Raw genomic sequence first — 27,958 nt, 5'->3', positions numbered from 1 at the left:
TTTTAATTTATTTGTAAGCAGCCTGTCTGCCCTATTGCTCTTATAATACCAATCTATCTTTAAGGAATGTAAAGTTTTTGTTTTCTCCTCCCATAATAGTTCATTTATACGGCTTTGCACTGACAGCATTTTTACACTGATCTCTTGTGTTGGAGAGATTTTGTTTTCACTGGATAGTTTATAGTAATCCACATAAAGATCCCTCAGAGGTTTCCCCTTTTTTTTTTTTTCGATTGTACCTAGTTTAATTAAGTACCCTCTTATGACACATTTATATGTGTTCCATATCACTGGGGTCGACACCTCTCCAGTCTCATTTTCGAGAAAAAACTTATCTGACATCTCCTCAATATATTTTCTATTTTCTTTACTAGAGAGAATGTTGTCATTTAATCTCCAGTTTGTTCTTCTTTCCCTGTTATTCCCTATATCCACCTCCAAAATCATAGCGTTATGGTCTGACCATGTAACTTCGTCTATAAGGACTTTATTAGTACTATTGGCCAGGGCGTCATTGCCCAATATTAGATCAATTCTCAAATATGAGAGATATGATCTGGAGAAGCATGTATAATCCCTCTCGAGTGGATGGAACACCCGCCAAATATCCAGTAGGCCATATTTTTTAATTATCTTTTGGAATTGTGCTGCCTGAGCTATTGCAGCTTTATTTTGCCCAGCGGGATTTAATGATTTCCTGTCAAGATTTACATCTAATATACGGTTAAAATCCCCCGATAGAAGTAATTTTCCCTGTTTTATTTTTTCTACTTTGTCCAGAAGATCATAAAAGTACTTATTTGAGGGGTTATTAGGCGCATAAACATTAACTAGTGTATAGATTTCTGTTTGAATTTTAATTATCATTATAATAAATCTGGCTTCCTCATCTTTTTCTTGTAAATAATTTTAGCATCAATATCCTCAGTTAACATAATGGCTACCCCTCTTTTCCTCTGCTTGTCTAATGAGGCACATGCCACTATTGGAAACCCTTGAGGGATAAATCTTATCCAATCCTCTCTTCTCCAATGCGTCTCCTGTAAGAAAATTATTTGAGCTTTTTCTTTCTTAATATAGTCGAACAAGATCGCTCTCTTATTGGGAGAGTTTAAACCCTGAGCATTTAACGATAAAAATTTAACCATTCTCTCTTTTTATCCTCTTGTACCCTGCCCCAAGTCCATTGTTTATATTCTTATTGGAGCTGAATTTAATAACAATCCTTATCTGATAACAAGCCCCTGCCCCTACCACACATACAGCACCATTCATACCTCTTCCCCTCATATCTGAGGGGCATTCATACTGATAACCCTGGGTAATAACCTCTGGGTTTAGAACCAAAAAGGAAAAAAAACCTGAATGGAATCTAGTCCTCATCAGGATGACTCCTAGACAAGGAAAAATTAAGAGCTGAACTGTAATCGTCCCCGTATACTACTTCGTTTTCCCACCTTCTAAAATGCTTCAACAGTGACCCCAACTTCCCTCTGATAGACAAACTTTACACGATTTTTAGTTCTTCCCGATTGGGATTCCCCATCTATAAATCAGTCTCTCCCGCACTTTAGTCTCCACCCTCTGTCGTGTTCCCTACCACCCTTAACAAAAAGTACTATTACTACTATCTAGATGTAATTACGATTCTAATTTATCTTCTTGTGGACCCCTTGTCTATATTTGTACTCTAAATTTTATTTTTAATATTATTCAATAATAAATTCTTGTGGATAGCCTCTTCCTCTTTTAAATTAGCCCAGTGTTACGTGAGTGTCTCTTCCATTTAATTCATATTAATTTTACCCCCCTTGTTCTCACGTCAAAAATTAATCCTCTTGTGTAAATGTGATTTTATCTATTACTCTACCTATCCCTAGTTACTCTCTCTTAGTTTTTTTTTTTTTTTTTTTTTTTTCCCCTCCCTTTCCCTTTCCTTTCCTTCCTTTCCCCCCACTAATTCCCCTTTTTTGTTAAAGTGCAACTCCGTCCTACAAAATTAACCATTCCTAAATACTTTAATATATTCTCCGTGAGGAATAAGTGTCATTATTAATGTGTCTTTTAACTTAATTTCCACTTAATTTTCCCCCATATTGTGTTCTTTTTCCCCCATACCCTATACACTCTTTTCCCATTGTGATTCACAAAAACCATTTCAAACTCCATCCTGAATTGACCTTGTCGACCAACTGATTTCAATTCTCTCCCTAATTAAACTATATTTTCCAACCAATTAGTTGCATTTTCAAGTGAATCAAATGTATGCGTGATCCCGTCTTTGGAGACTATAAGTTTGGTGGGAAATCCCCATCTATATTTTAAATTTTTTTCTCTTAAACGTAAAGTAGCTGGAAAAAAGAGTTTCCTCGCTTTCCTTGTCTGGAAAGAGAGATCTGGGAAAACCTTTATGTCCTTAAATTTTCCTTGTTCTCTTTCTGTTTGTCTTGCTGCTTTTAGAATTTTTTCTCTGAAGGAGTAAGAATGACAGGCGATAATTATGTCTCTTGGAAGATCATCCGGAAGTGTTCTTGGTTTATATAGGCGATGTGATCTCTCAAGGAAATCCATTTTATCATCAATATGAATTTTAAGAGCTTTAAAAAACTCCATAAGGTAATTTCCCAAATTTTCTTGTGAAATAGATTCCGAGATATTTCTTATTCTTAGATTGTTTCTTCTTCCTCTATCCTCCAAGTTAGTAGATCTCTCCTGTAGATCGTTTAACATCGCTTGTTGTTTCTCAATGGTCTCTTTTTGCTTCTGAAGGAGGAATTCCAGGTTTTCTATTTTTTGTTCGTTGACTGTGACCTTTTGACCCATTGATGCTATGTCTTGCTTTAAGTTTGCAAAACTCCCCTGCATTTCTAGTTTTATTTGTTCCAACTGTAGATTTAAACACTCTTTTAAATACGCTGGGGTTATCATTTGTTCTTCTGAGCATTCCTGTGGGTCTTTCTCATTAGGGTCTCCCATTGGCTTACTTAATATCATTTTGCTTGGCGTTGATACCGAGGAGTTTTCTATTGAGCTTTTGTCTCCTGTTGCATTGAAAAAATGTGAAAGTCTCCTTTCTTGCTTTTCCTTCTTTTCACGGTCTTTTTTTGGGGGAAGCTTTGGGTCTTGTCTTTGCTCTGCCGTTTTCCTTGTCGTCATTTCTCTAGTCCTTTTTTCCCCTCAGTTAAGTGGGACACTTTTCTCTTCTTTTCCCTTTTTTTATTCTTATCAGGATTTCCTTCCTTCCTTCCCCCCTGCAAGTGCTGCAACTCCCTTCTCAGTCTTATTTCCCTTCAGGGAGGGTACTGGGCCGATGTTATAATGCCTGAGTTGTCTTGGAAGTAAAAGCGGAGGGAGATAGGTGGTGGTAGGCTTAGGAGATTGATAGTAGGAGCCTGGCGTCAAAAAGCATCATTGGCTGTCTCTCCGGTATTACGGGTCGGGGCGGCATACTCATCTGGCAGTCAATAACGGGATCTGTCGGGGTAAACACTCGTCGTGCTCGTCGAGGTAAGCAGCCACACTCTCATACGGACGGTGTCTCCCTCATACCCTCGTGGGACTCCAGCTCAGCTCATCGCGGCGGCGTGCACGCTACGCTCCCTGCGTGACGTCACGTCGTCATCCCCGCCCCCCGAGTTTTAATTTACCTTAGTAGGTAGAAATGGCACAAAATTAATAGAGAATACTTCCTTGTGGTTTAATAAAATATAAAAGAAAGGTTCTACAAATGACATCCTGCCTTTTTGAAATGTATAAATTAAACATTTCATTACACAGTGTTTAGAAAAGAAAAAAATGGCCAGTATGTGTATACGTGTGTGAATTGTGGTAAATGACATGTAAATGACTTTCATAATTTTATCATTTATTTTGCACCTTTCATGAGAAAGCATCACATGAGTACATCTATTTCGCTTTGCAAGCAATTTCAGGTATAATACCACTGTGACATGGCCAGTGACAACAAACATATGGGGGAGAGTCATCAACACTTTTACATCTAATTATCATTGGCACAGTTTATTATATCATCCTGGCTTTTTCATCTGTTGATTCCTTTTTTTTTTTTTTTAATTCTTTATTTTTCTTGTGCATATGAAAAACAAACATTTGGTCTTGCAGCGCCACAACAGCAACTGCAGGCTTATCTTGAACATTAGATTGATATGGCATCTGATTGAATAGCACAATTTTATGGTATAGTATTATGATAAACATAAGAATTCAGACTGTTCTATAACATGCAAACTAGATAATAGTGTGAGCATTTGCTGAATTTGCATAAGAGCAATGGGCTGAAGCGTGCAGCGGTGGTTTAAATCAAGTTAGAGTAGAATATGGCTTAAGGAGGTGCTGCACTGAATGTAGGTAAGGCGACCCGCGACCATGAGTAGGTGGGCAGCCCTTATTAGGCAACTCTTGCTTATTCGGACCTATGAAATGGCTGCGAGGGGCTTAGTGCGCTGCTGAGGTGTTTCTTGGTTTGTGAATGATTTCAGACTTTAAGATAGAAAAAAAAAAAAAAGGGGGCTAAATGCCTGGGCGTTTGAAACGTGTACATGCGCCTTAGTGCTTGCTAGTATAGTTTACTGTTGATTCGCTGCGCATTGTGGGAGGTATACGTCTAGTATTGAGCATAAGTAGAGTTATGTACGGGACACATTAAAAGACATAAACATAGGTTCATGAGAGCAGAGTCATTGCAGGAGTCCAACAGGTTAAACAAGGTCTGGAGTGTTGTCTGCATAAGATTGAATGAAATAAAGCATAAAGAAGGAAACCTTAAATACTTTGTCCTATAATTAGGCATGTAGTTATCGGAAGGAGGGTGGCATGGTCATACAGGGAGTGCAGAATTATTAGGCAAGTTGTATTTTTGAGGATTAATTTTATTATTGAACAACAACCATGTTCTCAATGAACCCAAAAAACTCATTAATATCAAAGCTGAATATTTTTGGAAGTAGTTTTTAGTTTGTTTTTAGTTTTAGCTATTTTAGGGGGATATCTGTGTGTGCAGGTGACTATTACTGTGCATAATTATTAGGCAACTTAACAAAAAACAAATATATACCCATTTCAATTATTTATTTTTACCAGTGAAACCAATATAACATCTCAACATTCACAAATATACATTTCTGACATTCAAAAACATAACAAAAACAAATCAGTGACCAATATAGCCACCTTTCTTTGCAAGGACACTCAAAAGCCTGCCATCCATGGATTCTGTCAGTGTTTTGATCTGTTCACCATCAACATTGCGTGCAGCAGCAACCACAGCCTCCCAGACACTGTTCAGAGAGGTGTACTGTTTTCCCTCCTTGTAAATCTCACATTTGATGATGGACCACAGGTTCTCAATGGGGTTCAGATCAGGTGAACAAGGAGGCCATGTCATTAGATTTTCTTCTTTTATACCCTTTCTTGACAGCCACGCTGTGGAGTACTTGGACGCGTGTGATGGAGCATTGTCCTGCATGAAAATCATGTTTTTCTTGAAGGATGCAGACTTCTTCCTGTACCACTGCTTGAAGAAGGTGTCTTCCAGAAACTGGGAGTTGAGCTTGACTCCATTCTCAACCCGAAAAGGCCCCACAAGCTCATCTTTGATGATACCAGCCCAAACCAGTACTCCACCTCCACCTTGCTGGCATCTGAGTCGGACTGGAGCTCTCTGCCCTTTACCAATCCATCCATCTGGCTCATCAAGACTCACTCTCATTTCATCAGTCCATAAAACCTTAGAAAAATCAGTCTTGAGATATTTCTTGGCCCAGTCTTGACATTTCAGCTTGTGTGTCTTGTTCAGTGGTGGTCGTCTTTCAGCCTTTCTTAACATGGCCATGTCTCTGAGTATTGCACACCTTGTGCTTTCGGGCACTCCAGTGATGTTGCAGCTCTGAAATATGGCCAAACTGGTGGCAAGTGGCATCTTGGCAGCTGCACGCTTGACTTTTCTCAGTTCATGGGCAGTTATTTTGCGCCTTGGTTTCTCCACACGCTTCTTGCGACCCTGTTGACTATTTTGAATGAAACGCTTGATTGTTCGATGATCACGCTTCAGAAGCTTTGCAATTTTAAGAGTGCTGCATCCCTCTGCAAGATATCTCACTATTTTTGACTTTTCTGAGCCTGTCAAGTCCTTCTTTTGACCCATTTTGCCAAAGGAAAGGAAGTTGCCTAATAATTATGCACATCTGATATAGGGTGTTGATGTCATTAGACCACACCCCTTCTCATTACAGAGATGCACATCACCTAATATGCTTAATTGGTAGTAGGCTTTCGAGCCTATACAGCTTGGAGTAAGACAACATGCATAAAGAGGATGATGTGGTCAAAATACTCATTTGCCTAATAATTCTGCACGCAGTGTAGAGTCCAGCATCAGCCTGTGCACTGGCTTGGGTGGGAATAGTGGCTGTCCGTGTGTTGTTCCATGCTGGAGCTGCGTGTGGCTGCCTGCAGGAGCAGTAGCTTGATCCCGGAGGCACTGCGATCTGGATTCAGGGTAAAGAGCGGTGTCTTGTGCTGTGAGCCAGGCGCTTGGATAAGCCTGTGTGTGAGCTCGGTGGTGTTCCGGATGGGCTGGTTACATGCCGTCCCTGTCGATCGGCTGTCCCTCTGCGTACCTCTCCTCATGTGAGCTCGGGTCTCGCAGCCGCTGTGATCTGGCAAGCGCTGTAGCAGTATGTCGTCAGGCTGCTTCATGCAGGCATGTCGCCTCCGCCTTGTGTATGTAAGGGTCATACTCAGCGAGGGTGAGAAGCTAGCATCAGTCCCCTCATGCGCTAGTAGATTCGCGTTTGCCGCCATTTTAGTGGGTCCTCGTGGTTTGAGTTGCGAGGTCTTTGGTGCAGCACGGGTTGCAGGGTGCAGGCCAGGATCACCCCCACCGGCCCAGAGGGGGGGGGGGGGGGGGAATGGGGCCCTGGTTGCACGTCAATGGGAGTCCAGCATGAAACTGTTGGGCAGGATAGCGGGGCAGCGGCCGTCTACCCCGCTCACCGCCTGAGTAGGCCTCATCCTGTAGGGACGACTGTGATCGTCTCGAGGGACTAAAACAAAGGGTTTGCAAGCCTCTCCTCTGAGCCAGTGCTCCCTTGGGCTTCGGACCACGGTTGCAGGTCGTTATTCATGCGTAAAATCAGCTTTTGTAAGCTTGAAGTTTGGAGATTTGCAGGAGCTGTTTGTATATGCGACATCTCAGTTTGGCGGTCAGGCCCCGCCCCCCATCTGTTGCTTCTTTTGTGCCCTAACCCTAATTTCTTAATATGTATTTGGCTACGTAATGGATATAACAATCTTTCTTCCACTTGTCCAATAGAAAAGTGTTCTGTTTCACGTCTCTGTTTTTCTACCACTCTAAATGTGGTGGTCTTCTGAAACGGAAAGATCGATGAAAATTCAGAACACTTTATTTATTTATTTATTTATGTAATTTCTTTATGTATCTGTGATCTAAATGGATTCTATGTTCCATGTTTTGTCGTTTATCTAATGCTAGGTGAGTGAACACCGAATGATTCATTGAAATACTTTTCCAAAAGGAAATTTGATTAGATTTTATCTGAATGTAAATCCACAATGTGCACTGTGTAGTCATTATATTTGAAATTATATGTGGATGATTTTAAACTCATACTTACTAACGTAAAATCCATTAAATATTCTTATTAGTGTTTTGAAAGTCAAGCACATTGTTTGAATAAAATGGAAGCTGAAAGATATATGAAATTGTATGCATTGCTCTGAAATGATTGATTAGGTGCGCAGCACATGACAATTCATTAGTGGATTAAATTGCATGCAAGTTCACAGCAAATGTAAATCTTGTAAAATGTATGTGCTCATTTGAATGTCATTAAAAGTCTTTAGGATACAGTCTGGGGATTCAAAAGTCCTGGCATTGTAAATAATAAAAAAAGTACTCATCATAACTAATGTTTTGTATACATGTCTACTATATCAGAGTAGGTTTACAGAAATCAGCTTAAAAGGATCCTATAGTGCCAGGAAAACAAAGGCATTTTTCTGGCATTATAGGGTTAATAGGTCCCTCCACTCTTGTGCCCTCCTACTGTGGGGCTGAAGGGGTTAAAATTCCTTTAGCCACTTGCCGATGTCCCATGGCAATGGCCGCGTTATTCAATGCTTTCCTATGGGAACAATCTGACGCTTGAGGTCCATGAGGACGTCCAGCGTCAGAAAACGAACCAAAAGTCTGTTTGGATTCCAGAAGTGCCCCCAGTGGCTGTCTGGTAGACACCCACTGGGGGCAGGCTTAGAGCTGCAATCTAAACATTGAGTTAGTTCTGTAAGACATAACTAATCCCCCTCTCCATGCCTTGTGGGTTTCATGCAAATGTGCACTTACTCATTGACTCATGAATAGGGCCTATGAGGTTTTGCCCAAAATGCATACAGAATGGAGAGGAAGATTAGGTGTTTGTTCGGGGATTCATTTTTATATTTATTACCCGTTTTTGTGGTGTGATGACCAATTTGTGCAGTGTTTGTTTTTAATTCTAATAATTAATAACAGATTACATTTATTTTTTAAAACCCTGTATGGGTTTGCTGTTCAGAATATTTTATACTAACTACATTAGGATTTTGCCAAATTCATTAATTTTGATTAGGGAACTATAGGTAACTTAGTTACAATCATGTTTTATTCTTTGGTGTGATTCATGTAGTGGTTACCTTCTTATTAATAAGCACACACACTTGGGATTTATGTGTAGGTTCACTAATAAAGTGATCCTTCTCAATCGTTTTTATTAAAGATAAAATTGTCATTCTAAATTTAATCTTGCTACACTTTTTGTATGAAATATTAGGCACAGATATGAAGCTCATCTAGAGATTTGTATACATACCATACAAAGTAACACAAAATACTAGTCAATTAATGCTTTTGTGCAAAAAAAGAACCAGTATTTTTGTTTATTGACTGAAATCTAAATCACTCAAATGGTTTCTAATACTATACACTAGAATCCTTCTCTTTTTGTACTTAATACACTTCACTGTGTTTTATGAGTGCAGGTTTGCACCTTTATTTTATATATATATATATATATTTTATATATATATCTCCCTTTACAAAAAAAATAAAAAATAATAGGGAAAATAAGTGAGTGAAATTTGTGGAGTAAAATGGGAAACATACCATTGGACCAGTCTACTCATTGAATGAAAGTCGTACAAATACAAAATGTAATCTTGTCCATAGGAAACATAGTAACATAGAAACATAGAAGATTACTCAAGATGCTTATAACTAAACCAGGCAGACCATACAGCCACACACATGGACCGCACACAGGCGATCAACATACCCGACGCACACAACGGTTCGGACGGGCCATGGGGGACCGGGGATACCCACTTGGACCCGCGATCAAAGAGACCCACGGCAATGAACCGACTTCACCACACTTAAGACACAGGGGCACAGAGCAAGGTGTTCCCCTGAATACACACCTGACCAGCAACCATACTCAAAGAGACACTGGAAGCACAACTATTGACTCCATGGATACAAAAACGACCAATAAATAAACATACTCATCGATAATAAATTACATCTAGACCCTAGGAAGCCATCAGGTACAAGTTTCACACACAGTCAGTCTGCAGCGGACCGGTCTGTGCAATACAATTAGGTAACCAGACACGAATGTGTTTCTTTGCACTATATTTTCTTTGATAATGGAGGTCTGCGAGCCAAAAAGTGACCTAATGAAAAAGGGGCCTGCGTGCCCACACGACTATGAAGCCTCACTAAATATGTACACGTATAAGAGTACGCTTGAGACCTGCGAGTCTCTCTGTTGAGTCTTTTTTCTTGAAATTGTCTACATCAAAAACAATAAAAAATTTATATTTAAAAAAAAAAAAACTAGAAACATAGAAACATAAACATAGAATGTGACAACAGATAAAAACCTTTCAGCCCATCTAGTTTGCCCATTTTTCTAAATACGTTCATTAGTCCCTGGCCTTATCTTATATCTAGGATAGCCTTATGCCTATCCCACGCATGCTTAACCTCCTTCACTGTGTTAACATCTACCACTTCAGCTGGAAGGCTATGCCATGCATCCACTACCCTCTCAGTAAAGTAATACTTCCTGATATTTTTAAACCTTTGCCCCTCTAATTGAAGACTATGTCCTCTTGTTGTGGTAGTTTTTCTTCTTTTAAATATAGTCTCCTACTTTACTGTGTTGATTCACTTTATGTATTTAAATGTTTCGATCATATCCTCCCTGTCTCGTCTTTCCTCCAAGCTATACATGTTAAGATCCTTAACCTTTCCTTGTAAGTTTTATCCTGCAATCCATGAACCAGTTTAGTAGCCCTTCTCTGAACTCTCTCTAAAGTATCAATATCCTTCTGGAGATATGGTCTCCAGTACTGCGTACAATACTCCAAGTGAGGTTTTACCAGTGTTCTGTACAGTGGCATGAGCACTTCCCTTTTTCTACTGCTAATACCTCTCCCTATATCTCGTCAATCATTAGTTAGCAGAACATGATGCCCATTCTAAAACAATTCTAAAAACTCTCTGTATCAATATTGCTTTATTTTTTAAAAAATATAAATTACATAGGAATTCCATTCTTGGCTTTTAAATACATCAGCTCTGTGTCACATCAAAGACACTACTATAAAGGCATTGCAGTTTTTCAAGAATGCCTAATTGAATCTTACACCACTTTAAAACTATTTCAAGGTTCTGGTTTCCAATTCAAATGTACAGATCATGCAAAGTAATAAAATCCCTGTTTATATGGAGAAAGTCATACAGCTAAACATTGTATGTATATGATACAATTCTAAAACTTTAAATGTTCCCAAATCACCAATTAGGATTCAAATTACTTAAAAATTGAGGTCTGTATTTTTAAAGCGGCTTAAGGCAGAGTGAATTCATCACCTCAACTTCCTTCATTTCTTCAGACACCTGTGTCTCTCTGCATTCCGGAAGGAACTAATTCTGAAACAAAAAACAGTTAAGAGACTCGATTTTTTTTATTTATTTAATTTTTTTTTAAACACAGACTCTTCTGTTGCTTTGCATTTGCCAATAGTCTTTTTGAGACCTGGTACTTCCATATAATGCTACAACTTTCAACTACTTTGACAGACATGCAGGAATTTGAGGAGGCAGAAATTGGCTTTAATAGTAATTCTTACAAAACAGCTGTTGTGCGTAGTAAAATGAACGTCTAAACGGACGATCCATCGCTTCCTTGTATCAGATTGGAGCAATCATAGAAAAATTGTCCCATATGTTAAAAGAGTGGAGTTCAAGCATAGGGTTATGGCAAGGACACAGGCCATGTTAAGGTTACTATGTCTGGCTACAATTAAATGTTCACGGCAGAAATTGTGATGGTACATCCGGGAGCCATTGCACTTTAATACTACATAATTACACTCTCGGAAATTATTTATTCCAGAATTACTGTGACTGTCAAATAGTTTACAAATATGTTTTGCCTAATAAGGTTTCTTAGAAAACAAAAAATGCATTTTTTTTATCACAAAAAAAATGCATAAACTGGATTTAGTGAATTTGTTTAACATCTCTCTATTCCTTTGTGTCTGTCTTATTTAAACATACCAAAATTGTCAGAAATTGGTATGCTTTATAAGTCATTCCGGACCACAGAATCCACATAGCATTGCAAGAGTAATAGAACTAGACATTCCACTTTAGATCACATTAGTCAATTGTTTTTAATATCCTTTTTCAATAATTGCATCATTCCATTAGTCCCTGTAGTCTTTATTAATTGAAGTAAATGGAATTGCATTGTCTTAAATGAACTACATCAAAGGTATTTTTTTTTAATTTTTTTTGTACATCTGTACATACATTTTTAAAATAAAAGGCTTTGTTGAAGTGTGATTATTGTCCTTCAAATGCAACTAATAGCCATTAATACTGTAATGATCAAGACAGTCCTTATAAATGCCAGACCACCAGCATGCAATTGCCACAGTTCACTTGAAATATAGCGGTTTGGAATACAGTTCCAAAGTTATGTGGTTCAGGGTGATGTGAGTGAGAGTCTAACAGGGTTATTTACTAAAGAGAAAATGTAAATTTAATTCAAAGTGAATTTCAAATTAAAGGCCAAAATAGCTACATCATACTTTGAGTTCAGCTTCTATGGCCTATAATTTAGAATTTACTTTGAGTTCTCACAGTAAATAAACCTAAGAGTGTTCTATGATGCAAAGGAATGACTGCATGAATGTAAGCACTCTGGAAATTTGACATGTTTTTATTGAATTCTCGGGTTAAAAATGTGCATGCATAATGTAAATGAAGCAGGAACATGGCAAGCTACATTGATGAAAGACCCATAGTCTTCAGAGGTAGCAAAGCCCTTGCACCATGTTGCCTGAAAGGATAGAGGCAGACTGTTGCATTATTACTCTATGTCCACCATGTTTATAATGTCTGACACTGAAATCACCTGGAACTTTAATGTTTTTGTTATGTAATCACAGTAGTCTCAAGACATGACAGTTCTTAAATAAAAGTTATATTTTTTATTTATTGACGTAGCTCTGGTTGTTACATTTGACTCACTTTAAAACCCAGGACTGCCTGTGGACTACTTTCTCATTTTGCTTCTGCAATTCCAAAATGGGCAATGTTGACAGGCAACCATGAAAACTGTCTTCCTCCCTCCAAACTGAGTTAATAAGCAACACATATCCTATGTGTGAAGAAGAAATGACCATTCTGGATGAGTCCCAATAAAAAAGCTCTTAAGTTAAAAATTGAATACCCAGTAGCATCGGTGTGTAAACAATACCCTGCCTTGCTCTGTCAAAGCATAAAGGCCAAAACAGTGGTTGGTTCCGTATCGGGTAATGAAAGCGCAACAAGCATGCATACCCTCTTTATGATGCAGTGAGCAGAGGCTACATACCTAGATAGATATTTGCCACTTCCACAGAGTACAGCTACTGCCATTTGGTTAAACAGGACTTCGGATAGGTTTCTAGGTTTGGATCCACCACTATCTAATTTCCCATGTCTAGCACGCTGATGATGAACCTGTTGATCTAGTAAAATGATTCATTGATTCATACGTCTCCAGCAGTTGCTGAACAGGGCATCTTTGCAGGTAGTAGGTTGACTTAGTGTGCCATGGTTGGAGGCATGTATGTCTTGAGGTGTGTGTTTTAAATGGGGCTGCTTTGTCCAGGGCAGAGGTGAGGGTCCTTATTTTTCGAAGGGTAAGGCTAAGGAGGTTCTTGAGAACAAAAGATAGGATATGGTGATCTAAGGAAATTGAGTATTAGAGGGATTAGAGACTGTGCATGCATTGACAAAAACACAGCACAAGGGAGGAAGTAATGGAAGTAATGATGGTTTTGAGGCAACAAATATCAGAGATGGGTTAATTGGAACATTGAAGTCCATAAGAATTAGGTATGGATTTTTATATGAAATGAAGTTGTAGATTATGCTAGCTTTAGTGTACCTATGATCTTAATTTTATTATTGACAGGAGGCGAGTATTTGCTTTAGTCTCTCTTTACTAGAACTCCACAGCAGCACAGAAAACAACCAATCAGAAAAAAGTTAGGTACTATAAAACTCCCCTCCCCATGCATCATTTCCTCTTTCAAGCTGCGACAAAACAGAACAAAAGGCAGAAAACATAATGGGGAAGAAACGAAGTCCTAGATATAATGAATACAGAAATGTCCACCATCCGAGAAGAACTGTCACACCAGATAACGTTGATGGACTGTAAACTGAAACGAGAGAAAAACAGAATCGAACAGGTTGATTATCCAATGAAATGTACTCTGAACAAACATGTAGGTACCCAATGTAGCAATCAAAATTACCGTAACCTGCATAGATCCCAACCCTACTTATGAAAAACAGACATAAGAACAAGCGACAGGTAGCAGAGACAACAAGCAGAGTTGCATACGTACCTGATGAACCCAAACTATAAACTAAACAAGGGAGGGATGGGAAATACTCGCCTCCTGTCATTAATAAAATTAAGATTATAGGTACACAGCTAGCATAATCTACAATTTTATAACATGACAGGAGGCTTCGTATTTGCTGTTTCAACGCTCAGCTAACAAATCCAACGCTGTTTCTTTCACTGGTACCTATTCTGTGAGATATAAGAGCTATCCTAAATGGAGCTTCCAACTGTGAGAAGTGTCAGTAGACGGATTAATGAAGATGCCAACTGTCAAGGCACCCCAAAATACGGAAAAGAACACCATCCGCTGGCAGATACCTTGTACATGGTATGGCGACCAGTTTCCTAGCAGCCGGTCCATGAGCTTCAAGCTGACCCAGTAACCATGTCCCTGTAGGTGTAAACTGCCAAAGGTCATTTGTGGACAAAAAGAAACTGCCACCAGGTCTCGACCCTTTATGTGGAAGTTGGCTCCTCTGGTTGTGCCAGGGCCACCAGGCGATGCGGCCTTGCCGGCAAAACTCCAAACTCAAGTAATGCGTCTAAGTCTACCACCAATTCCGTCATAGAACCGAGTAAGGTCTTTCCGTTCCCTCATGGCCTACCCGGTGATTTGTCTCCTCCGAAACTAAATTATGCGGGCACGAGTGCGGTCAAACTAGCCGTATCCTAAGTGATTCCAGAATTCCAAACGGACTGTGTAACCTGCAATAGAGGAGGAACTCTCAAGGGACGTCGAAACAGGGACCCAAACTGAACTCGTGCAGTGAAGACTATTCTGGAGATTGTGAATCCCGGAAATATTCAAAAGGAGGGGAACGTAACCGTGTTTGAGATTACCATCCAGATATATAATCGTCTAAGAGTGACCAGATATCCGTATCCAATGGTAATCAGGACCTGTATAACAAAGATGGGTCCTCACTTGCTGTAGTGAGAGTGTAATAATCCGATTACTCGTGTGAACGATCTTGTTCCATGCCCGACTTGTCAAAAATCAGCGCAGAAGTTCCCGGTCTGCACGCCACCTACAAGGTAGGGCATAGTATAGTGAGACCCGAAGTCGAGGCTTTCTTGTAGAGGAATACCTCCCTTCTTTGCCTGGAGTCCCGCGAACATGTAGCGTTCCCTAATACGCAGGCAAGACGTAAAGTCCCTTCACTTACGACAGGAGACTCCAGAGAGCAGGTCTAACGAAAACAAAGGTCTAGTTTCAACTGTCCGAAGCAGGTGCCGTCCAGTTTGAGAATGTCGGTAGCAGTCTCAGAGCTTGCTACACATCCTGAACAGTACTTCATCAATAGGTTGTGTCCCGACATGCGACGTCCGTGTAGGGGTTTGGGACAGACAAGGTTCTACCCTAGAGTCCAAGTAGGTCTTGTTGATGGTAGCTGAATAGGTGGGTTAGTGAGAAACCAAACCAAGATAGTTCTAGGGTTTAGGAGGAGAGCCCTTCCATAACCGAATCATAATGCCCAGATATGTTCTCAGAGGAGTAGACAGTCCTGTCCACTCATCCCAAGATTGTTAATAACCGGGGAACCCAAATCAATCGAGTATACTGGTTCTTCCATGCGATCCATGTGCACGGTGTACTTGGAGACCTAAACAGATTGTGATTGTACGTTTGAAATAGCGCCGATTATATCAAAACCTGAACTCTTGTAATAACTGAGGTTCATCCGTTAGCCATACCGTCTCCAGGAGCACATCCAAAGGAATGGATAGGGTCACCAATCAAAATGGGCCAATCCTGGATTCTGAACCCAAGATGGTCAGATCAAAACAGCCCCTATACTGTCCCACCAGGTCTCCGGAGGTGTGCACGAATAAGCGGGGAAACCCCCCAATAATACCTCTGAGATATTTCTCATGTGGGAACAGTGGTCCGGTTTCAGTAGATCCATTATAAGAGATGAAATAGAGGAATCCAGTCTAAACATGCATACCCTGCATGATTATGTAGTCCTCTATAATGAAAATTGATGGCACGGTCGTTAGCTCTACTGGAGGGGTTCTCTCCCCTTGCCCAGCGTTATGACGCATCGTCACCCTCGCATACCAGTGAGGTACTATACCCCTGTGTCCAAGCTGAAGCATTAGCGGTAAACTCTGCATGTGGTATGCACTTCCATATTGCAGCGAATGCAGGAGGGATGCCCATCATTATCCTGTACAGGTACAATCCGGTGTGATGAACATATGGACAGTACCATAGAGTGTTGAGTGTTTGAGAGAGAGAGCCGCACTCTCTAATAACGTAACCGAACTCAGTGTCAGCGTCCGGATGATAGCAGGAGCGGGCCGCCCAGTCAATCACCAAAACTTTGTAGTCTACCTCTGTGTCCGGCTCCTTCTATGAGAATGTGTCACACTCAAAGCGTGTCCTCAGTAATCATCCCAGTATCGGGTTGAGGGTGAGGGAGGGTAGCGCCCTCTATAACGAAACAGTGTCCAGTTCAGTATAAGAGAGGGGTTCGCTATCTACTCGTGTAAATAAAAACCTCAGTCTTGGGTCAAAGCGATGGAGGGCCGTACCCTCTTGTAATCCAAACTAGAGTCCATATTAGACTCAGGGTGACCAACTGCGGAGATACCATTTAATAACATCCGCACAGTACTGAGATTCTGAGGGAGGTCCCTCTCTGACCACGAGACCTCTCTCCGAATCACTCACCTGAGAGGTGGAATCAACTGGTAATAAACCAGACCGATGGTAGATGGAATAGCATCCAATCTCGGGTCATGTCCATCTTAATAACAGAAAGGGATGGTGAAGGAATCCAACCTCCTGAAGCGATGATGGAACCTACCAATGGACCGCCTGTATCCTGCGCGCGCGGGATCCAGGATGACCGTCGGCAGTTTGAGGAAAGCAGGAGACGTTCTCTGCGATCCACAAGCTCGGGAGATCGGAGGAGGTCAAGTCAGGCTTCTCGACGACCCGAGCGGTAGAGAAAATGGAAGGCACAAAAACAAAGAAAAAAAAAACAAATATAGTAGATAAGGGTAAATACGTACCTCGGAGAGAAGGTGAATAGCAGGCTGGAGGAGCCAGTCAAGTAAAACCCAACTGAAAGGGCCAGACGCTAAACATGACCTGTGAATAACCACCAATACCTAAGATGGATACCGGAAAGGCAGCTAAAGGGTAGTTGCTAAAGATAAGGATACCATGCTCCCCTGTTGGCGTCCGAGCACTGGTCCCTGCTTGTGCGAAAATCCCCTTGGAGAGGTGCAACCGTGGTTGCGTGTCAGGGAATTTCCATAAAAGCTTTGCCTTTCATGGCATGAGATTTAGGGCCTTCACCCCTCCAATCATTTTTAGGCGCCCGTATACTGGTGTCCTCTTGATAGTATGGTAACAGTGCTTGTCTGGACACCCACCTATCTCACTGACAATAGTCGGTACAGCGCTCTCCTCAGTTTATTCCCCCAGGCCTGCGGCCAAATGGGGGTCAGGCACAGATAGGGCAGGCCAGTCAGACGGGCATAGGCATAGCAGGCCAATCAATGGGGCACAGACATAGCAGGCCACTCAGTGGGGCACAGACATAGCAGGCCAATCAATGGGGTACAGACATAGCAGGCCGATCAATGGGGCACAGACATAGCAGGCCGATGAATGGGGCACAGACATAGCAGGCCGATCAATGGGGCACAGACATAGCAGGCCGATCAATGAGGCACAGACATAGCAGGCCAATCCTGGGTTGCGTCTAAACAAGTAATAAGGGACCCTTGTGAATGGGCAGAGTCCCTTAAATATATGTCAATCTTCAGGGTACCCTGTGACATAGGGCCCCCAGACGCCAACCCCTTTAGACTGTGTTAATAACATAGAACTGGGACCAGTAGTCCCTAAATGCCCAGTAGGCAATTAGTGGTTTTCCAGTTGTAATGGGTATAAACTGAAAATGTTCCAGTGATAAGTGCGTCCATTAAAACGTGATGTAGTGAGCAATACATATTAACTGAGAATAGGGTATGCACATGGGCATGCAGACCAGTCAGATTTCTTCATCCATAGTATGCATCATCAGCATGCCGCCCGAAGGTTATCGTACCCATGGTATATTTTCAGGAATAGGGTAAAAACAAGAGTCAACTCAATAAACACTCTTATTGAGCTTGGAAGGGGCCACCTTCCAATTCTACAAGTCACAGAATCTGATGGGATTGAATCAGTGTCAGCATAGACTGGTCTCTCATACCAGTTTGAGCCATAGCCAGGTCTTCTTAGCTTTTAGCATATGCCATGGACAGAGCATATCATGCTAGAGTAGTCTCCTCTCTGACTCCAGAGATGGATTAGGCACATATCAACTGATGTATAAGCATATGCAGCAAATAACACTAGCTTACTTGTGCAATAAACAGGTTATCACCTATTTGTTTTTAAACAAAAGAAAAACTGGTTACCAGAAAACTAAATTCTGCTTACTCCTGAGCTCACTGGCAGACTGGCTCTGTAGGCATCATGTTACAGAGCCAGAATGCCAGCGAGGAGAACACTGCGGTCCGACCACCGTCTGGAGGAGGGGCTGTGAGCAGGTGCGCCCTCCTCTGGCCGGTCGGCTGCACGTGGCTCCATAAAGAAGCCGGCCGCGGCGAGGTGGCCACGTGTGTGGGCTGAGCCGGCCGCCGGGTACTCGCAACCGACCGCGAGTAACCTCTGCCTCCCCAAGCGGAGCGCCCGTAGCCCGCGGGGGCTAATAGAAGGGCGCTAGGGAGTAGAGTGGGGGGGGGAGGGAGGGAAGGAAGGGAAGGGAAGCAAAAGGAATCCTCAGGAAACCCCCCTAAAACCACCACATGTAGGAAACATCCCCAATAACAGAGGGAGCAATGAAACAAACTGATAATATATAAATAATAAATATATCAATTAAATACAGTATCTACTTATATAAATAATAATAAAAATTAAATACAGTATATACATAATAAATTAAAATATATAACTACAGTATATAAATATATAATATATAAAAAATAAATATATAACTAAATACAAAAAAACATTAAATATATATAATGAATATAATATGATATAAAATATAATAAATAACTAAATACAGTATATATATATATATATATCTATATATATATATATATATATATATATATATATATATATATATATAAAATATATAAATAATAAATACATGGGGCGTGGCCTGACCGCGAGCGCGAATGGACGTGTGAGCGCCGGGCTCCGAGAATATTTCCCCATACACAGCGAATATACAAGCAAATATTGAGAAACTACCCTTTAATTTCAAGCTACCTGTCGGAAGAACACCCGGCACAATGGCACAACGTTCAGCGGCAAAAAGGAGAGGGAAAGACACACTCTCCCTCCAAGTCGCGGCTATGTCCTCGCCACAGCGGGACAACAAAGATGGCGCCGATAGGCCCAACTCACCGGCCTCGAGTTCAGGCAGGAGCGATGTAACCTCCATCTCTCTTCGGGAAACTCCAGCTACTGAAGCTTCTATCCAGAGGATGCTCAACACCCTTCAGACATCAATCCAGGCTGATTTCGCCAAATTAGCTAAAGACATCAGAGCAGAAGTAAAGGTATTAGGGGAACGCACCGACTACTTAGAAACCAAGACGGAAGAGATAATCACAGCGCACAACAATGCAGTGGCATCATTTGAAACCATGGACTCTAAAATTTCTTATATCCTTGCAAAATTAACAGACCATGAAGATAGGGATCGGAGAAATAATATCCGCTTACGCGGAATCCCTGAGGAAGTCAGCCCAGGCAAACTTGGCACTTTTGTCACTGCATTATTTAGACACCTAACACCTAACCTGCCTGAGCCGTCATTGCTGCTAGACAGGACCCATCGTCTGCCCAGACCGAAGCATCTGCCAGCATCTACGCCTCGTGATACCATTACACGGCTACACTACTATACCACCAAGGAACTGATTATGACAGCCTCTAGGAAGAATCCGATCCTCCCTGAAGCATTCAGCAAAATCCAATTGTACACAGACCTCTCGGCAACCACCCTCACCGCAAGGAGGTCTCTTGCCCCCATTACCCGAGCTTTGAGAGCAGCAGAGATCCCTTACAAATGGGGATTCCCAACGAGGCTCATTATAAAGAAAAATGGCGCGGAGAAGCATATTCTTTCCTTAGAAGATGGAAAACGCTCCCTGGCGGAATGGAATATCTCGATACAAGACGACGCGACAGCACGCCCGGACGTCCAGAAAAGGAACAAATCACCTCAACGACTAGAACCGGGATGGGAGAAAAGCGCTCCTGATAAGTGACTATAAGCGACTATAAGTTTATTTCCTCCCAGGAACTCTGGAAATATGGACACAGAGGCCTAAGGGTCGGAGCCCAGATGCCCTGGAGGAGAGTACTATAGGGGGTAAAGTACGCATCAAGGGGGGTAAGGGGGGAGCGAGCTAAAGCGGTATGCTAGTACCAGAATGCTAGGTAATATAGGTAATGCAAGATCACAGGTTTAGATTAATGATTCTATAAGACCCATAGACACTAGACACCACGTGATCGCTCAGAGCCTAGACATTGACACATTAGATGTTAAATAAAAAAAAAAAAAGAAAAGAAAAGAAAACAAGAAAATAAAAATATATATAAAAAAAAAAAAAAACTATATATATAAAAGAAAAATAAATAAATAAATAAATAATAATGAATAAAAACAAACTATATACACAAAAAAACAAACAAAAAAAAAAAAAAAAAAAAAAAGGGAGAATGCACAGGCCCACGATACCCACCGAAACCCGCAATAGCAATATTAGTGGTAAAACAGAGTTATAAAAGCAGAGGGAAGCGAGGCGATGCGCATTCCCAAATGTAAATACTCACACCCCTCCCACGTAAAACTACAATTAAAAATTCCAGGGGTCAGGAGCACTCAAGGTATATAAAGAGACCATGGCTACACACAGCGTTAGGGATAGTATCTCTCTATAGGTTGCCGGGGGATTCTCTAACCCCAACGAGGGCCTTAGCGCCCAGGTAAATTAGTTCTTAGAGGTCCTGCACTAAAGACCTCACTACTTGTACATACTCGGCTTCGGCTGAATCAAAATTCAGCCTCAACTAAGAGGCACGCTGTTTAATGTATATAGTTTATGTTTGTTTTTGGTCCCGTGTTTTCCCTCCCTTCCCCCTCCTATCCCCGCAGGACCGCAACTTCAATGTGGAAATATCCTCCAAGGCACGCACAGTCATATTAAGAAACTTCTCCAAACACTCAAGGCATATGGCATTACTCGAGCACCAAAAATACGAAAGGTGGACGTTACTAGGGCCACTCCCGACTGCGACACTGACTCCAAACCACTACCGGAGACTAATACCGGCTCACAGGAACAACTAACGACGCAGAAGAGTATCACAGAACCAATTCACAGACAATATGACGCTTAACATTTTCTCCTTAAATGCTAAAGGATTGAATACACCCCACAAAAGAAGGATAGCGCTTGCAGACGCGAAGACGAATAACGCACACATCGCATTTTACCAGGAGACACACTTTCAGACGAACAAACAACCTAAATTCACCTTTAAGCACTTCCCCTTAGGATTCCACAGCTCGTACAAATCGAAGAAACGAGGCGTGTCTATCCTGATAAGCAAGACAGTGTCCTTTCAACTAATCAAACAAATCAAAGATAAAGAAGGTCGATTTCTCCTTATCCAGTGCATTGTAAACAACATCCAGTTGACCCTAATAAACATATATGGCCCTCACAGTAACCAACACAATTTCTTAGACAAAATCTTCACGTTAGCAGAGGCGCACAAATTTGGAGATATCATCATAGGCGGAGATTCAAACTGCCTCCTCGACTCTACGTTAGACACAACATCCACGAGTACAGTGGACGCACGAACAACGAAAACAAGAACAAGATCCACCGCCTTGATTAACCAGACACTAGCAAACCATGGCATGGCAGACGTCTGGAGGGTACTTAACCCAACTGTTCGAGATTACACCTTTCAATCGACTAGCCATGCATCATACTCGAGAATCGATAGATTCTTCTTATCTGCAGCATTATTGACAAAGGTAGCTGCCGCTCACATAGGCGACATCACATGGTCCGACCATGCCTCCATCACCCTAGCGCTTGTCACTCAACACCCCACTCATGGCAGGAGAACCTGGCGCCTCAATGACACACTGCTAACAGAGCCCAAACTGGTTGCACAAATCAAAGAGGAACTCGAAACCTATTTTGTCACGAACAGGGGTGGCGAAGTTGGAACCGAAACCTTATGGCAAGCACATAAGGCCGTTCTTAGGGGCCAATTCATCAAGCATGCTAGCTATCAAAAGAAACAAAGTCTTTTAAAATACACCAACATACTTACCGAACTTCAAACTCTGTCACACAAGAATAAACAAACCCCATCACACGACACCACCTCAAAGATCCTCCAATTACAAGCACGACTTAACGACCTTGAGACCGCAAAAACCACATATTATCTCACAAAGATGAAACACAAATTCTTCAAGGAGGGCAATAGAGCGGGGAAGATTCTAGCTGCCCAACTCAAGACCAGAATGGCGGCTTCAAAAATAGCATACCTTCAAGCACCAGGCGGTCACAAAATCACAAATCCACAAAGTATAGTGGAAGAATTTAGCAACTATTATAGTAAACTATATAACCTAAAATCAGAAGATCCCTCCTCTCAACCGACAAAAGAAGACATTGATGACTTTCTACGAGGTGTCGACTTGCCGCAAATAACACGGGAAGAAGGCCTGACTCTAACTCGCCCTATAACTATAGATGAAACACTTCAGACTATTGCACAACTCCCACCACACAAATCCCCGGGACCGGATGGCTTCTCGAATATGTACTATCGCACCTTCAGTACCATTCTAGCCCCCTATATGACCGACCTGTATAACCACTGCTTTAGTAACGGCAAAATGCCATCAGATATGCTCCAGGCACACATCTCTACACTCCCGAAGCCAGGAAAACCCCCTACCCAATGCGCTAACTTCAGACCCATATCCTTGCTTAACTGTGATACAAAAATCTATGCCAAAATTATAGCAAATAGATTAGCACCGATACTCCCCAGAATTGTACACTCGGACCAGTCAGGGTTTATTAGGGGTAGACAAGGCTGCGACAACACAAGGAAAATTTTAAATATCTTATCACACATGGAGGAACATAACTCAGAAGGCCTTCTGTTGGCTTTAGATGCGGAGAAGGCCTTCGACCGCCTAAACTGGTCTTATATGACGACAGTGCTAGAACAATATAACTTCCCTACAGAATTCATACAGGGTATAATGGCGCTGTATGGTAAACCATCAGCACAAGTCTCCAATGGCGGTTTCATATCGGACCCTTTTAACCTTACCAATGGCACAAGACAGGGGTGCCCACTATCCCCCCTTCTATTTATTCTATCCCTAGAGCCCCTTGCTCATAAAATAAGAACCGACCCATTGATTACAGGCATTCAGATTCACTCACACGACTACCGCCTAGCTATGTTCGCAGATGACATACTTCTATCCCTCAGCAATCCAGAATCTTCACTGCCACGACTCATGAGCTTGCTCCATACATACGGGCTAGTATCCTTTTACAAATTGAATACGGCAAAAACCCAGGCTCTCTCGATAAATATACCTCAGCACCGACTACACATGTTGCAGACAAATTACCAATATGACTGGAGACGTGATTATGTCACATATTTGGGAATTAAGTTGAATCTACACAAACAGAAAATGATCTCATTAAACTACAAACCGTTAATCAACATATGTTACACACATTTCCAAAAATGGAAAGACGTCCGCATCTCTTGGCTGGGAAGAATACAAACCATCAAGATGATGATCTTGCCGAAATTTCTATATGTGTTTAGGATGCTGCCACTACAGGTCCCGGCGATGTGGTTCCAGACCGCGCAACGAACACTGACTAAATTCGTCTGGGGTAAAGCAAACCCTCGTTTGCCTTTGTCCCTGCTGCAAGTGCCACCTAGATACGGAGGAATGGGCCTACCCAAACTTCTCACGTATTATAGGGCGTCCCTGCTGGAAGCAGCAGTCCGACTTCACGCGCCTACCAATACCTTCCAATGGGTGGATATGGAACGAGAAGCGTTACGCATAAACTCCTTAAGGAATGTCTTATGGACCCCAAAACAGCATAGACGCCTAGGAGCAACGCCTTACCCCACGACTGCCCTCACATTGAGAATCTGGGACCGGCTCCATACAGACTCAACTAAGAACAAGTGTTTCGATTCTCGTGCTCCACTCTTGGCACTGGAAGCGATTTCCCCATGGATCTCATTCAAATCATGGACTGACTTGGGCATACATTACATCCAAGATCTATGTGGTAAAGATCACATCCTACCATTTCCTGACCTACAAAAGAAATACAACCTGCCGAACTCCCTAATATTCTCATATCTCCAATTGAAGAGCATTGTCAATACTAAAGTCACATTTCCACATAACAGCCGAGAACGCCAACAAATTTGCAGGGCGAACCTCATCAACCGATGTTTGTTGTCTCCATCGAAACCGAAAACCCTATCTCTTTGCTACCAAACGCAGCTGCCCAACAGCCGACCACAAAACTTTAAATAAACCTCGCAATGGGAAAAAGAGGGTATACCCAACTTAACGGCGGAACAATGGCTCACATCACTAGACGCCTTACGAGGAACCACGTCTTGTTTCTCCCATATAGAAGCACACAAGAAGATCGTATTCCGCTGGTATCTGACGCCACACCGCCTCCATCAAATTTACCCAGCAGTAGCACCCAATTGTTGGAGATGCCAAACCACTCCAGGACACATGACTCATATCTGGTGGGACTGCGAATTAATAAGACCACTGTGGTCTCATGTCAAAACCCTGATCACCCTAGGTACAGGGAGCTGCCCCACCCTTACTCCCAAAACTGGCCTCTTACTATTGTTCTCGGAAGATTGGACAAAGCGGTCTAAACAACTAGCTATCACAATCATTCTGGCTGCCAGAAATCTTCTAGCACTCAACTGGAAAACCACATACTGCCCAACAAACAAAGATCTAACAAGAAAAGTATACCAATATTACAGGTACGAATTGCTCTCCTCTGAGACACATAGCAGGGCAGAAAAATTAGCGTCCTTATGGAAGCCATGGCTGGAAGCCACACACTTAGCTGACTCCCACTAAGGAGTTATGTTCATAGGAGCAGAAGCCCTCCCTTGTAAAGACAACGAAGTCACTGGAGCACCCATTCAACTTTCACGCCTGCGATGCAACAAGAATCTGCATTCCTATCAACCAAATGTCACCTGACAATGAATCCAAGAAAATAGGCGAAGGGCTCTGAACTGCGGTCCTCCCCCTCCCCTTCTCCCTTTTCCCTTCCTTCCCCCTCCTCTCTCCTCCACCCTCGCAAGATAAGCCGATATAACTGAAAACAACCGACTAAGTTGTAACTTAATAATAATTGTATAATATAATTGATAGATTGCCGTATACCCTCCTGCATGTTACCTCTTTGCACAAGCAATTCTGAATGTAATGCATACTTTGAATATTGTGCTCAACACGGTTATCCCTCCCCTTTTTCCTTTCTGTATCCCCATCTCCCCTTTTTGATTTCTGAAAATAAAAATCATATATTCAGAAATAATAAATACATAACATGGTAACTGAACATAATATATATAAATCATAAAAAAGTAATAATAAAACCCAAAGCCACCACCTAGAAGCAGGAGGCAGTGGTACTCTGACCTGTACAGTCTGCGGAGCAGCAAAGAAAGAGGAAATGATGCATGGGGAGTGGAGTTTTATAGTACCTAACTTTTTTCTGATTGGTTGTTTTCTGTGCTGCTGTGGAGTTCTAGTAAAGAGAGACTAAAGCAAATACAAAGCCTCCTGTCATGTTATAAAATTTGGATGCCAGGCAGCAAAATGGTCAAGAAAAAGTAAAGAGGAACCAGGAGGCAGTAATTAATAAAAAATATTTGCAGAAAGGGGTTTGAAATGTGAATTGAGTAAATTGCAAATGAGGAGAAGAAAGGAAATGTGGGCAGTGGTTTGAAGGAGCAGTGAGAGCAAAGTAGAAACCCTACTCCGCCACCATTAATGTCAGATTTTTTGGGGATGTGAGTTAATTGAAGACCACCAAAGGATAATGAGACAGGGACAGCAGTGTATTAGGGTGAGAGTCCGCTTTCAGTTAATGACAGAAAGAGATAAAGCATTCATAATCCTGTTGCCAGCATTGTTGTCTCAAACCTCTGTATCATTGTATTTGATGGACCTTCTTATAGCAAGGGTACCAACATTACATTCACTACCAAATTAAAGCACATGGGACACAACAGATTATCTCCTGTGTAAATAAATCCCTTTCTTCAATATTGCGCAAAATATAAATACTGCTGGTGTTTTTACAACTGCAGGGTTTCTTTATTGGGAAATATTAAAGAAACAGAAAATCTGCTTATTTCTAACATTTGTTCTATCCATACAATCTATACAGACACACAGTAGGCCTGTATGGCCTACTGTTCAGAGTGACTATCATACAGTGCTACCTGCCCAACAAGTCAGCATGTCTAACATCTGTACAGTTGATCAAGGTATTGAAAATAAAATTTATTTTAAAACGTTGCACTACATTTACACACCATCATAAGAAATTAATTAAAATGTATATTTAATCTCATCTATAGAGATACCACATGTGTGGAAAATGCTGCCTTAACATATACAATACAATAAACTTAAACCATATCACATATAATATAAAAATTATATAAAATAGGCATGAACCTAACTTGACTGAAAATAAGATGAGAATGGTCTAAATTGAAATATTGTGATAAATTACTAAAAATATTCCCATTTACTCAATAATTTTTAAATGTTATCTATAAGCAAATTGCACTCAAATAAAACAAAAGTTCCATAGAGAGACTTTCTTATAAAACACATATTCATACTCTTTGTAGCCTTCAAAGTTCATAATATACACCGCTGATGTGAACTATTGCATAATCATGCAAAAGAAAATCTCCTACAATCAAAATACGTCTATTGAAGTTGGATGACAAAGAGCATTATTAATACAGTTTATTGCAATATATTGTTGGCAAAATTGAGACCAGTTGTTCTAAATTAAGCATTTTCCTATAAATTACTGATGTTGTTCAGTATGGCTGAACGTCCATTGGAAGATAGGGACCAATAATATTTTCCTTGAATGTGTTATGTGAACGCAGGTAATCCACAGAGATGAATATATTTAAATTAATCAGATTTTATTTGTGTCAGAATACATTTATCGGTCCCCAAGAGTAACGTCTGTACAATATATTAGCAAACGCTGCTGAATTCCTGTGTACTGTGCTAAAAATGAAAAAGAAAAGTATAGAATTGACTATCATTGCATAAATATATCGTGCAAAACAAAATTTCCACAAACTAAATGTATACTCAAACCAATAGGGATATACTTTTCTATCATCATATCCAGCGTAACAATAGATTGACATCTTTCAAAACTTATAGGCCTTGTTTATTCCAACATCTATGAAGTATGGAGTGTGGTGACCCATATTGTGGAGAGTGAACTGAGACATATTCACACGTTATTGTATCCCTTCTGGCTTCTATTGAATGTATTTATATAAAAATGCAGATATATTATTAATGTTTCCAGGTAATTGTGACTACCTTTTACATAATCACCACAATCATAACTTTTATTACAAATAATGTATGTGGTGAAGATATACAAGGGATTTTGGATTTTTAGAATTCTTTGACTTTTTTTTTTTACATTTTAAGATAAAATCCTCAGTACTCTGCCACAAACCCCTAGATCTGGCAGTTTGCACAAAAAAAAAAAAAAAAAAATACATTATTATAATTATATCTAAA

The sequence above is a fragment of the Pelobates fuscus genome, chromosome 1 (genome assembly GCF_036172605.1).
Source record: "Pelobates fuscus isolate aPelFus1 chromosome 1, aPelFus1.pri, whole genome shotgun sequence".
In the NCBI taxonomy this organism is placed as follows: domain Eukaryota; kingdom Metazoa; phylum Chordata; class Amphibia; order Anura; family Pelobatidae; genus Pelobates; species Pelobates fuscus.
Note: the sequence above shows the minus strand (reverse complement) of the source record.